Raw genomic sequence first — 12,895 nt, 5'->3', positions numbered from 1 at the left:
GCTGATACACACAAAGTATTTCAGCAAAACCAGTTTGAAAATATAAATATTAATTAAAATGCTTAAAAGTAGATCTAATTAATGTACTTTAAACAGACAACTAATTTATCAGATTAAAAATGTTACACATTTTGAAGGTGATTTATCAAAAAGCTGATTTTAAAATGTGATTGTTTTGCAAAAATATTTTGCTGTCCCAAATTTTTGACTCATAACTAATTAACCATGAATATATATTTCAAAGTGTGGTGAGTGAATCAACTGAAATAAGAAAATAAAAAGGTTTGCAAAGCATAAACTCAAGAGAAAAAAAGCCAATATATTAATCAAGGTTATTTAAATGTCATTGAAGTTGCAGGTTTTTTAATGTTTATACTTTTTACTTTCAGAATTTGTTAGTACTTCAAGTTTATTTAAAATACTTTTGGTTTGATTGTTTAATGGGTAAAACAATCACTGTTTAATGGGCTGTATTTTTAGTGCTTTTAAATAAAATGTATTTAAAAAAACAAATGAAATACCTAATAAAAATTCAACTTTAATGAAATTCAAAAAGCTATTCTACCAATTGCCTTGCATATTTTTTAGGATGGTTTTATAGAAGAAACATGTTTCTTGTATTCAGAATATCAGAATTTGAGTGCTTGCTTTTTATCTGTAAATTTGTGTATATGATTTAATCAACCTGAATTTCAATATTATAATCTATACTATTAAAATTTGATTACTGGCATTTCTGGGTTGTGGGTAGACATAAGATAATAAATATGAAAACACATTATGCAACTCTTGGAAAGTACTGAACAGCAAATATTGATTGAATCTGAATATAAGGAAGCATTAAAGCAAAAAATTTGAATGTATGTTTAGATTATTCTTCTATATATTCTAACCCAATTATAAAAGACAATATACTTATAATTGAAAGTGGGATTCTATGTAGATATTACAACTAATACCACCAAAATACCAAGAATAAAATGAGCTACTATAAACAATTGTATACCAATACATTTGATAACCTAAAATAAATGGATAAATTCCTAGAAATATACAGCCTACCAAGACTGAATCATGAGCAAATAGAAAATCTGAACAGACCAGTGATGAATGAGTAGAGATTAAATCAGTAATCAAAAAATTTTCAACAAAATTAGCCAAGGACCTGATGCCTTCAATGGTGAATTCCAACAATCATTTAAAGAATTAACACCAATCCTTCTTACACTCTTGCAATAAATTAAAGACAAGGGGACACTTGAAAACTCATTTTGTGTGACCAGCATTACCCTGATACCAAAGCCAAACAAGGACATTACAAGAAAAAAATTACTGGTTAATATTACTGATGAACTTGGATACAAAAATTCTTAAACTACTAGCTAACAAAATTCAACAACACACTAAAAAGGTCATACACATGGTCAGGTGGGATTTATCCCAAGGATGCAAAGGGAATTCAACATATGCAAATCAGTAAATGTGATAAATCACAATAAAAGAATGAAAAGTAAAAATGATACAGTCATCTCAACAGACACAGAAAAGGCATTGACAAAATTCAAAATTATTTTATGATAAAATGCCTTAAAAATTAGGTTAGAAGAAATGTATTTCAACATAATAAAGGCCAAATATGAAAAGCCCACAGCTAAACATAATACTCAATGGTGAAAGCAGAAAGCTTTTCTTTAAGATCAAGACCAAGGCAAGGATGCTCACTTTGACGACTTCTATTCAACAAAGTGTTAGATGTCCTTGCCAGAGTAATTGTGCAATAAAAATAAGATTACCCAAATTGGAAAGGAAAAGGTTAAATTGTTTCTCTTTATACATGTCCTGATCTTACATGCAGAAAACCTTAAAGACTCTAACAAAAAAATTTAGAACTAGTAAACAAATTAAGTAGTTTCAGGATACAAAATTAACATACAAAAATAAATAGTGTTCTGTAGAGTAGCAATAAACCATACAAAAAAGAAATTTAAAAAACCTAATTAACAGAATAAAAATACTCAGAAATAAATTTAACCCATGAGGTAAAAGATCTGTACATTGAAAACTGTAAAACATTGATGAAAGAAATTGAAGACAGAAACCAATGGGAATTTTTCTCATGTTCTCAGATTGGAAGAATTTGTATTGTTAAAATGTCCATATTACCCAAAGCAATCTAAAGATCAAATGCAATGTCTATCAAAAATCTAAAACAATTTTATTGAAACAGAAAAAATAATCCTAAAATTCATATAGCATCACAAGAGGCCCCCAAAGACATAGCAGTCTTGAGCAAAAAGAACAAAGCTAAAGGCATCCTGCTAGCTGATTTCAAAACACTCTATAAAGCTATGCTAATCAAACAGTATGTTGCTGGCACAAAAACAGGCATATAGACCAATGCAATAGAATAGGGAGCCCAGAAATAAATCCACATATATATAGTTAATTGATTGTTAACAAATGAGCCAACACCATGTAATGGGGAAAGACAGCCTGTTCAATAGTGGTGTTGAGACAACTGTCTGTCCACATGCAGAGGAATGAAATTGGGCAATTATCTCCCTACCATATACAAAAATCCACTCAAAACGGATTAAAGGCTTAAATATAAGACCTGAAACTTCAAAACTATTAGAAGAAACCATAGCAAAAAAAATTATTGACACTGATCTGAGCAATGATTTTTTTTTTATATGACCCCAAAAGGACAGGCACCAAAAGCAAAAATAAACATTCATTTTGGAAGGGATAAACTAAAAGCCATGTGTATACAGACATTCATTTTGCAGAGTGAAACATATTTACCACAAGAAGAATTTTAAATAGGGTTTTCATTTAAATTTTATTTTCAGTTATATTGAGGGCCTGTCCTATTCTAAATGTCTTTCTCCAAATCATGCTCACACCACATATTTCTTTTCATGTCCTGATTATAGCTACTCTAAGTCTAAAGAAGAAAGTGACTGGAAGCATTTGTTTCACATAGTCACAATCTGTAAAGATAAGCAAAGCAATTTGATTAGATGAAATTCCTAAGAATTTTCATCCATTTCCCTGAAGTCTTCAGCAAGTATACCTTCAATCTAGGAAGAACAGCAGCAGCTCTCCCTGTTAGTCTATATGTTCTCAGTAGCAGAAAAAAAAAAAAAAAAGAAAGAAAGAAAGAAAAAAACTGGAAACCTGGAGGCTACATTTACAGGAATTCTGTTCAGTATTTCTTCTTTTGTGTTTTCAACATGTGCATTTCATTTGGAGGAAATGATAGCCATATGGTTTTGATTCGTTTACACTCAGCTCATAAAAGTTCTGTGTTTTAAAAGGTATTTGATGTCCACAGAATTTCTGAGCCTTTTTATAAGCCAGTTTATAAAAACCAGAAACTTATATTTTGCTAGTATATGAGATAAAATATCAAATGGTTTATATTTGATAAAGTAAAACTCTCAAATCTATGAATGGATATATATTACAGAATTACTTTTTATTTCCACTTTCTTACCCCTAGGATTTTGTTTACACATTCTCAGTAAGTATTGAATTAATTATTTACAAATCTCATTAAAATGTTTTTTAGTGAATTTTATGGCTAATTCATTGTGTTTTAGTTTTTTTGTTTGGAATACACAAAATTTTCATCCAAATTCCACTGAACTTGATGCAAACATTTTTATAATCTTATAGCATTTATTTTGAAAATGAGACCATTAATTTGAACTGTTTGTATTCTGCCTGACTGGTTTGTGTTATTAGGCAGTTCCAGAAGCCTGAAACATGTATTTTAGAAAATTGTAATTGTAACAAGCTTTTAGAGCTATAGTTTGCAATTAATTTTTTCACAAAATTATTTGTCCAAGTGAAAAGTCTAATTAGTAACTTGAGTATTATTTAGCACTAAATAATTCAGAAATTCAGAACACCTTATAGGCAAGCATATACACTGCAGATTCTGGTAACTAAATAAAGAACCTAGTTTAAGTTGGTTTCCAATTGCCAGTGGAAAAAATAAACATGAAGTGGAAATAAATGAAAATAAGACTTTCATATTTGTTTTAAATCAGTTTTATTTCTCAAATTGAAGATTTTTTTTTTTAAATTTGTTTACTGTCCTGGGACCAAAATAAACTCATTCAAATCTCTTCAATATTTTTTGTTGTTGTTGTAATGCTTCAGCAAAGTCACTAGTTACCATACTGGCTCCATGGTAAGATTCAGTGATATCATAAAATCAACATGCTTTGTCAAATAGTATATCTCTTACAGTCTCCTCAACAGCTAATTGATGAATGGCATTCCTTTGGTGGGCAGAGTATCTCTCTGCTTTACATAGTTACATATTTGTTCAAAAGCAAATAATTTGAGAGAGCTTACATTACCTTGAAAAAGAAAATGATTTTCTAAAACCATTATTTTGGGGTAATGTGTACTGTCTGTATATATTAAAATTTTCACCTGCAATTATTTACGTTTTTACTACAACACTGATTTTTACAGTGGTTGCTCTATGTATTACAATATGCATACTTTAATTATCAAAGTAGGATTATTATTATGCCACTTCCTGAAAAATTAAACTTACAATATTAAAATGCTTTTTACCAACCACCACTCTTTTTTGCAATTGTTGTCGTATATTGAAATCTGTATAAGTAATGGTTTTGAAAGTTATTGTTAACTATATTTACATTTTTGTTTTTCTTTATTTCATTCTAAAGATTTGAGTTTCCATTGATCAGCTCCTTTAACTCTAAAGAGGCTTCTTTAGAAATTTAGAATAGTGAAGTTCTACTAGTGATGTATTTTCTCAGCATTTGGTTACCAAAAAGTTTTTATTACACCTATTTTTAAAGAATTTTCTCACTTTATAAGAAATACTTTGTTTAAAGTCACAATGGTAGTTTCAGGTTTTTTGAAATTTATTTTACTGTCTACTCTGACTTCCATTGTTCTTATTCAAAAATCAGCCATCTCTTATATTACATCCTTCTAGGTAATTTGTTGTTTTCTGGTTGGCTATAAGCTTTTACATTTTGTATTTGGTTTTTACCAGTTTGCCACTGCAATTTCTAGGTATGCTGTTACTTACGTAAATTCTGAAGTTTTCTGATCTACATGATTCTAGATGTTGATGATCTAAACTTTGCACTAAATTTTTTAAATCCTAATTATTTATATCTCTTTCAGAGACTATAATTATACAAGCAATATACCTATTAATTTTTATTTAATGGGGCACTGATCTGCTCATTTATTCTATTTCTTATTTTTAAACGTGCTTTTGGTTTGTTTGTTTGTTTTTTACTCTATGTTCTTTAGTGTAAATTACTTATCTTGCTATCTCTTCAAGGTCATTGACTACTTTTTATGCTATCTTTGCTTTGTGGTAATGTTTACCCAGTGAAATTTTACATGTTTAATTCTATAATTTACATTTGGTTTCAATTTCTTTGCCATGATTTTCCAAATGTCCAATTTAGGTCAAGCTTTTGCCTTAGGATCACGAATATATTTACAATAGCTGTCTTAGTATTTTTATCTGCTATTTCCAACATCTGGCTCAAATTGAGTCTGTTGACACTCAAAAAATAAAGCTATGCATTATGTCATACTCCTTCAGTAGAGATCCAGTATTTTTTAAATGCACATTGTATAATAGGGTGATACATTGCAAGAAGCTAAATTATAATGGGTTCCTTTAGAGCTTAATGAGATTTTATGTCTCAGATAGTAAAATACTGACAGCTTTTTCAAGCATGCAGACTCATTTATTTAGAATATAATTTTGATAGAAAGACGATGGTGTGGAGTATACTATACCTACAAAGTAGTGATTCTGAGCTACTCTTTTTCAAAACTTTTTTTTTTCATCAAATCATATACTTTCCCAGATATTGTTTTTCATTCAAAATCTGCAGGTAATGCTCATCAGACTGACATCAGAGTAAGAGAGAACATTGCTTTATTGTTATTGGTCCTATTGTTGGTTTAGTTTTTACTTTTTAATTATTGCAGCAATTTTAATTCTATGAATGAGAAATTGATATAATCATTTATCAGACATGTTTATGAAATTATAACAAATAATTTACACTCTAATTGTATGTTTTATATATTTAACAAATTAGAATAATTACTAAACTATTTTATGTTTTTACCTTGGTAATGTGTTTAGAAAGTTGCTTTTTCAGAAGTGTAAGATTTATTTTATGTTTTATATTATTAGAAATAAAAAAGAAATAAAAGCTCTTATTGACAATGTGAAATTGCTTTTATCCTGTCTTTTTTCTTCCATAGAACACATACTTAAAAATGAATTTTGGCCAGGTGTGGTGGCTCATCCCAGCACTTTGGGAGGCCAAGGTGGGTGGATCATGAGATCAGGAGTTCAAGACCAGCCTGACCAACATTGTGAAACCCATCTATACTAAAAGTACAAAAATTAGCTGAGCGTGGTGCGCACACCTGTAATCCCAGCTAGTCAGGCAGTTGAGGCAGGATAATCTATTGAACCTGGGAAGCAGAAATTGCAGTGAGCCAAGGTCACACCATTGCACTCCAGCCTGGGCAACAGAGTGAGACCCTTTCTCAAAAAAAAAAAAAAAAAAAAAAAAAAGAATTTTATACTGCTGTCAATATTTCAGAATCATATAACAAACCATTATTTAAAATATACTCAATAATATTTGAACATGACTAAACTAAAAACATTACTTTAAAAATATACTATTATACTAAATAAAATGTGTGTTCTTACTGAATACATTACAAAGTCTCAGTAATGAATATAAAAGCAGACAGGATTATACCTATATGTAAGAGATAGTAAAATATTAAAGATGTAGGTCCTTTCATTCTTCAAAAAGCTTTTGATTATAAAATAATATACTTAAATTCAGAGGTTGTAAATACTTATTGATTACAAGTAGCTTAATAGCTTATTTAGTTTTCCATTTAAGATCTCCATATTTATAATATGGTATCTTAACCATTAGAGTTAGTTTCCAATTTAGCCTCAGTGCATATTAAGTCTTCCAAGATAAAACATGAGGGAAAACCAAATTGTTCCTTCACTTACATTTTCACAGACTATAAAATTTCTTTATAATAATATACCATTTCTAGCTAAAACCTCATATGTGTAATAAAATAAAATAAAACTTCAAAATAATCTAGCCAAGTGCATAGTAAAAATGTGCAACCTAGAAGACTTACATTCTCAAAGATCAATATTTCTCTCTGTCAGTGGAGTACAGTATGCAATCTGGGTGCATCTGGGAATGCCATCTGGGCTTACCATGGATGTTTTCCCTATGGTACTTGGGGATTAAGGGAAATTGATAAGAATGTAAGGTGCATGCTATTTGCTGTGCTGTGCTGTGCTGCCATGATGTCCTTCGCTCTACCTCCAAAGTCTGTCTTATGCCAGCATCCATGAAACGGGGCATATTAACTTGTAAGGCTTTAAGCATAACAAAATCTGAGACCTGTTAGATTTCTTGACAGTAACTGTTAATCACTAGTTATATAATCTGAAATATGCTATGTACTTGAGAAAATACATTATGAATATCACAGTGAGTGATATCCACAGTGAAAAAGGCCCATTAGCAAAATGCTGATATTAATGTTGTGAACAAAGCAAACAAAAATCAGAGACAAATAAAAACAATATGTAGGATTGAAAGGAGGCTTGGGATGGAGCTTCTAAAGGATTGCCAAAAAATGACTCTAACTAACAGACTTTGAAAATGGAAGGTCAATTTTAAGAAGAACCTTGTCAACAGAGGAACCAGAAGAATGGGTTACAAGAGAAATCAGCGTGTGCACCATATCTCAAATGACAGTAGTATAGCTAGAGTATATGGAGCGAGAAGAAGAATGAAATAGACATAAAATGGGTGTACAGTGTCCAAGAAAAAAACATATTCTGACACTTCTTAAAACTGGCAAGAAAAATGTTTAGGGATTGGGCTCAATTCAAATTGAATCTAAAGTAAAGATAGCTGGGGATCTGAACCCAGGGAGCAGTGCAATGGGGTCAGTAGATGAAAAATTACTAAGAGGGGACATCAAGGGTAGGGCAATTCTTATTGAACTGATGCAACAAGATTCTTGAGATAGGCAGGCCAAGGACATATGCATAAGGGTGGGATGAAGGAATTTGAGCAGATATCAAAGATGATCAGATATCAAAGGGGAAGGGAGGAGTCTCACAAAAGAGTCATAGAATGATTCTTGCTAAGACAAGGCTGTTGGTGGCTGATGGTGCTTGTGTCAATGGACAAAGTGAGGATTGGAAAACATTGTATAGGCCATAGAAAGCAGTTTACATTCTATTTAAAATACAAAAGATAGCCATGATAAATTTTTTATCAGAAGAGAAACAAGTTAGACTGTTTTTCATGGGGATAATTTCTGCTGTGATGTGAAGAGCCAGGACTTGAAATCAGTGATATTTTGACCTAGTTATGAAGGTGGATTATCAAAACTTAACTAATTTGTATAATTTATATAGAAATTCTATTAAAATATCCTTTTCTACATTTTTCTTTTAGAATAGTTAAAATAGTGAAAAATATGTTACATACGTATTATTGAAGTTTTTCATATTTATACATTTTCCTTGTGAGAGTGAAATCGTTTCTTTTGATTTTATTTTTAAAGCTTTATTTCATAATTTTAGCATTACACAAGTAATATTTGCATATTTTTGAAAACTCATCAGTACAGATAAACAAAGGAAAAATTGTTATAAGTCATTTGTTATTACTATCAAAAATAAACATTATTAAGATTTTGATGTATAATGTTCTAGACTTTGTGTGTGTGTGTGTGTGTGTGTGTGTGTGTGTGTGTGTGTGTGTGTGTTGGTATATCCTTTTTTTCAATTTGTTTTTGGGGGAAACAGATGGTGTTTGTTTACCTGGTTAAGTACGTTAGTGGTTATTTCTGAGATTTTGGTGCACCGTTACCCAAGCAGTGTACACTGTACCCAATGAATGTGTAGTCTTTTAACCCTTGAGCCCCTCCCACTCTTCCTACTGAGTCCTCAAAGTCCATTGTGCCATTCTTATGCCTTTGCATCCTTATAGCTTATTTCCCACTTATAACTGAGAATATTTGATGTTTGGTTTTCCATTACTGACTTACTTCATTTAGAATAATGGTCTCTAATTACATGCAGGTTGCTGCAAATGCCATTCATTCCTTTTTATGGCTGAGTAGTATTCGTGTGTGTGTGTGTGTGTGTGTGTGTGTGTGTGTGTGTGTGTAAAACATTTTCTTTATCCACTCATTAACTGATGGGCATTTAGGCTGGCTCTGTGTTTTTGCAATTGCAAATTGTGCTGTTATAAACATGTGTGTGCAAATTTTTTTTTTTGTATAATGACTCCTTTTCCTCTGGGTACATACCCAACAGTGGGATTGCGGTATCAAATGATAGATCTACTTTTAGTTCTTTAAGGAATGTCCACTTTATTTTCTTTTGTTTTTTTTTTTAATATTCAGCCTCCTTAGAGACTGTCAAACATTGCCAATGCCAACTCTATTTCAAGTTTTCATGGTGGGGTATTGGGAAAAGTTTTCAATTAGCAAAAATTGTGCCTCAGATAAACCTCATTGGCTACGATACTGCCACTGCACAAAGCTATTTTCTACAGTGGTCATAGTAGTTTACATTCCCACCGAGAGTGTAAACATGTTCTTTTTTCACCACATCTATGCCATAATCTATTATTTTTTTGATTTTTAAATTATGGTTATTATTGTAGGAGTAAGGTGGTATCATATTGTGGTTTTTATCTGTATTTTCCTGATAATTAGTAATGATGAGCATTTTTTCATATGTTTGTTGTACATTTGTGTGTCATTTGGGAATTGTCTATTCATGTCCTTGGCCCACTTTTTGATGGGATTGTTAGTTTATTTCTTGCTGATTTGTTTGAGGTCTCTGCAGACTCTGGATATCAGTCCTTTGTTGGATGCATAGTTTGTGAAGATTTTCTCCCACTCTGTGGGTTGTCTATTTACTCTGTTGATTATTTATTTTGCTGTGCAGTATCTTTTTAATTTAACTAAGTGCCCTCTATTATTTTTGTTTTTGCTACATTTGTTTTTGAGTAGTTGTCCATGAAGTCTTTGCATAAGCCGATGTGTGGAGGGGTGTTCTCTGATGTTATGTTCTAGAATTTTTATGGTTGCATGTCTTAGATTTAAGTATTTGATACATCTTGAGTTGATTTCTTATATAAGGTGAGAGATGGAAATCCTGTTTTATTCTTCTATATGTGGCTTGCCAATTATCCCAGCACCATTTGTTGAATAGGGTGTCTTTTTCCCACTTTATGTTTTTGTTTGTTTTGTTTGAGATCAATTGGCTGTAAGTATTTGGCTTTATTTCTGTGTTCTCTATTCTGTTCCATTGGTCTATGTGCCTACATTTACACAAGTACCATGCTGTTTTGGTGACTATAGCCTTGTAGTATAGTTTGAAGTCAAGTAATGTGATGCCTCCAGATTTGCTCCTTTTGCTTAGTCCTGCTTTTCTTCTTTTTCTTCCATATGAATTTTAGGATTGCCTTTTTCTAGTTCTGTGACGATTGATGATGGCATTTTGATGGAAATTGCATTGAATTTGTAGATTGCTTTTGGCAGTATGGTCATTTTCACAGTATTGATTCTACCCATTCATGAACATGGGATATGTTTTCATTTATGTCATCTATGATTTCTTTCAGCAGTGTTTTGTAGTTTTCCTTGTAGAGGTCTTTCACCTCCTTGGTTAAGTATACTCCCAAGTATTTTATTTTTATTATTATTAAAACTACTATAGAAGGGTTGATTTCTTGATTTCGTTCTTGGCTTGATCACTGTTGATGTATATCAGTGCTACTGATTTGTGTACCTTGATTTTGAATCCTGAAACTTTACTGAATTAATTTATAAGTTCTAGGAGCTTTTTGGATGAGTCTTTAGGGTTTTCTACTTATACAATTATATATCATCAGCAAACAGTGACAGTTTGATTTCCTCTTTACCAATTTAGATGCCCTTTATTTCTTTCTCTTGTCTGATTGCTCTGGCTAAGACTTCCAGTACTATGTTGAAAACAAGTGGTAAAAGTGGACATCCTTGTCTTGCTCCAGTTCTCAGGGGAAATGCTTTCAACTTTTCCCCATTCAGTATAATGTTGAGTGTGGGCTGTTCATAGATGGCTTTTTAGGTATGTATAAGGCATGTCCCTTCTTGATTATGGTAGATTATCTTTTTGATATGCTGTTGAATTCAGTTAGCCAATATTTTGTTGAGAATTTTTGCATCTATTCATCAAGGATTTTTTTGTAGTTTTTTTTGTGTGTGTTTGCTTTTTTTTTTTTTTTTCTATGTCTGCTCTTGGCTTTGGTATTAGGGTGATACTGGCTTCATAAAATGATTAAGGAAGGATTCTTTCTCTATCATTAGAATTAGTGTTGATAGGATTCGTACCAATTCTTCTTCGAATGTCTGATAAAATTCAGTTGCGAATTCATCTGGGCTTTAACTTTTTTTGTTGGCAATTTTAAAATTATCATTTCAATCTTGCTGCTTATTATTGATTTGTTCAGAGTTTCTATTTCTTCCTGGTTTAATCTAGGAGGGTTTTATATTTCCCTGAATTTATTATTATTCTCCAGGTTTTCTAGTTTGTGTGCATAAAGGTGTTCATAGTAGCCTTGAATGATCTTTTGTATTTCTGTGGTATCACTTGTAAAATCTTCCATTTCATTTCTAATTAATTTACTTGTACTTTCTTCTTGGTTAATCTCACTAATGGTCTATTAATTTTGTTTCTCTTTTCAAAAAGAAAAACACAGCTTTTTGTTTTATTTATCTTTCCTTTTTATTTGTTTCAATTTCATTTAGTTTTGCTCTAATCTATATTATTTCTTTTCTTCTGCTGGGTTGGGGTTTTGTTTGTTCTTGTTTGCCTTTGTTTGTTCTTAGATTGCCTATTGGTATGCTTTCAGACTTTTTGATGTAAGCATTTAAGGCTATGAACTTTCCCTTAGCATGATTTCTACTTTATCCCAGAGGTTTTGATTGGTTGTGTCACTATTATTATTCAGTTCAAAGAACTTTTTATTTCTATCTTTATTTCATTAATAACCTAATGATCATTTAGGAGCAAATTATTTAATTTTCATGTATTTGTATGGTTTTGGAGTTTATTTCCAATTTTATATCACTATGGTCTGAGAGTGTATTTAATAGAATTTTCATTGTTTTAATTTCTTTTTTCTTCTTTTTTTTTTGTTTTTTAGATGGAATCTCACTCTGTCACCCAGGCTGGAGTGCAATGGCATGGGCATGATTTTGGGTCACTGCAACCTCCATCTACCAGGTTCAAGCAATTCTCCTGCCTCAGCCTCCCGAGTAGCTGGGATTACAGGTGTGTGCCACCATGCCTAGCTAATTTTTGCATTTTTAGTAGAGATGGGGTTTTGCTATGTTGGCCAGGCTGGTCTCAAACCTTTGAGCTCAGGTGATCCACCACTTCAGCCTCCCAAAGTGCCGGAATTACAGGCATTGTGCCTGGCCTCAATTTTGTTAAATGTATTCAGATTTGTTTTGTGGCCTGTCGTATGGTCTTTCATGAAGAATGTTCATGAGCTGATGAATACAATGTATAGTCTGTAGTTGTTGGGTAGAATGTTCTGTAAATATCTGTCAAGTTTATTTGTTCTACAGTATAGTTTAAGTCCATTGTTTCTTTGTTGACTTTCTGGCGTGAAATTCACTTTGGTGAATTATCTGGCGCTGTTAGTGGTGTCTCCCACTATTATTGCATTGCCATTTATCTCATTTCTTAGGTCTAGTAGTAATTGTTCATAAATTTGGGAGCTCTAGTAATAGATAC

At 31.6% G+C, this 12,895-nt stretch overlaps 1 non-coding gene across 1 annotated transcript; it reads right to left on the bottom strand.

The window, feature by feature from the left end:
- Positions 1 to 9,507: 9,507 nt before the first annotated feature.
- LOC116551404 lies at positions 9,508 to 9,648 on the bottom strand. The gene has a single exon (XR_004268904.1). It is a non-coding gene; the product is annotated as a U4 spliceosomal RNA (small nuclear RNA).
- Positions 9,649 to 12,895: the final 3,247 nt, after the last annotated feature.

Source organism: Sapajus apella, unplaced genomic scaffold, assembly GCF_009761245.1.
Source record: "Sapajus apella isolate SASKATOON/1434 unplaced genomic scaffold, GSC_monkey_1.0 scaffold9, whole genome shotgun sequence".
Lineage (NCBI taxonomy): Eukaryota > Metazoa > Chordata > Mammalia > Primates > Cebidae > Sapajus > Sapajus apella.
This window is presented reverse-complemented; position numbering and strand designations above follow the sequence as displayed.